The following is a 1,926-nucleotide window of genomic DNA, read 5'->3' as shown; positions in this document are numbered from 1 at the left end:
GTTATTAAATTTAACTCGGTTAGAATTTGAATATTTTTTATTAATCTAGGATAGGTACAAGGTAATATCTATTCAAATATAACTATCAATTATTTGACATTGAACACTCTCACTCCTGACATAATGTTCGAACTTAGACCTCAAAAAATAACAACAATTCATTTTTACCACGAAATCACTTGATTCCTGCTATTCATAAAATTATTTAAATGACTTAGAGAAGAAAAGTGAAAATGAAAATCCAATTTCGCATAGAAACGAACTGTAAATTAGCTTCATCAATTAGCCTGGCTATTGTTGATTGAGATGCTCCAAAATGTCTTGCACCATGAATGACATGTGGAGATTGGATGATCCTCCTTCTGCCACTGCTTTTCTCGCCATTTCCTCAAGCTCTCGAGCTCTCATTCTCCTCTTTTCGCCTTCTTCTCCGCCATTCATCAACATGTCTATGGATTTCTCAATCTGTTCTCTCTTAACCAGCATCCCCATTTTCCCTTCTTCGCCCCATCTAACAGGACCCAACTCCCCCACATCTTTAGAATTTCAACAATGAGTTTTTCATTAAAGAATTGTTCTGAGAATTGGGGCCATGTTATCAGGCACTCCGAGCATACGGCTTCTAATGTTGAATTCCAGCCACAGTGACTTAAGAAGCCTTTTATTGCAGGGTGGGATAAAATAAGAACTTGGGGAGCCCAGCCCTTGATCAAAGTCCCTCCCTTTGATTTTCTCCTCGAAATTTTGCTTTGAAAACCAATTTTCTAACTCATCATTAGCTTGTTGATTGCCTGTTTTGACTACCCAAATGAAAGGTTGTTGTGATGCTTCTAGACCCAACCCCAGTTCCATCAGTTGTGCTGAACCTAGACGGCATAGGCTACCTAAACAAGCGTAAACAACTGACCTTGGTTCCATTGAGTCGAGCCATTTCAAGCATTTCTGCTCGTTGATGGATGCTTTGTTTCCACGTTCAAACTTGTCCAGTTCATTCTGTTGCATAAGAAACTGGTCCAATGGCCCAAACCTTTTTCTGTATAGCCTTCTGGTACTCGTTAACACATCCATGCTCTAGTTCATTGAAGCTGTTTACCACAACTCCATAAGCATTCATTTCAGCCTCTTGCATCTTGTTGCGAGTATCGTCCAAGTCTGGCAAACTAATAAACGATCCTGGAAGTTGAGCCCTCGTTATCTCGACCTTGTAAGGGAGTCCCGGGACCTGAAAGGGATCCGAATCGGAAGCGACGGAGATGAGCCTTATGCAGCTTCACATTGAGAGAGCTCAACAAAGAGAAGCAGCCCATCCCGTGAAAAAAACAATCCTCGGAACATTGAACTTTTGGGCAGTTTCTGAGGTCCAGGAAAGACACTTGTCTGATATTATGCAGCTTGGTAGCGGTTTCTGCTGTTCCAGGAATTGTTCCAATGGTTCTCGCCACATCTCAGTGCATTGTAGAACTTTTTCAGTAGGTCCCTAGAAGATAAAGTGTCGAGATTCTCACATCCGATAGGGAGTCCCACTTCTTGGCATGGGAATGGGATTTTGACTAGCCGAATCCGTAGCCCCGATATCATGACCTTGAGCCATTAGCGGTATTAGCACAAAGTGTAGTTGTTTAGCCATTATTGAAGCCATAGTACAAATATGGGAAACAAAGAAAATGATGCCAAGGATGGATGGATTCGGTCACCTAAAATGCTTGAAAGAATGTAAAAAAAGTTTAAACGTTTTTGCAATGAGGAGTGGCACCGGTTACAAGACTTATAAAGATGAGCCAAACTTTGAATTAAAAACAAAACTCGAATTTGTTGTTTTAAAGGTATAATGTCAAAAATACTTCTAACATTTGATTAAGTCATTTAATTTTTTTAAGTATTTGAATTTTAACATTTCATTTTAGGGAAATTGACATAATATTCGAT

General features: G+C 39.6%; 1 pseudogene; it reads right to left on the bottom strand.

Moving 5' to 3' along the window:
- Positions 1-227: 227 nt before the first annotated feature.
- On the bottom strand, positions 228-1,639 carry LOC120180866 (annotated as a pseudogene).
- Between the last annotated feature and the right edge of the window lie 287 nt (positions 1,640-1,926).

This window comes from Hibiscus syriacus, unplaced genomic scaffold, assembly GCF_006381635.1.
Source record: "Hibiscus syriacus cultivar Baekdansim isolate YM2019G1 unplaced genomic scaffold, ASM638163v2 tig00112503_pilon, whole genome shotgun sequence".
Taxonomy (NCBI): domain Eukaryota; kingdom Viridiplantae; phylum Streptophyta; class Magnoliopsida; order Malvales; family Malvaceae; genus Hibiscus; species Hibiscus syriacus.
This window is presented reverse-complemented; position numbering and strand designations above follow the sequence as displayed.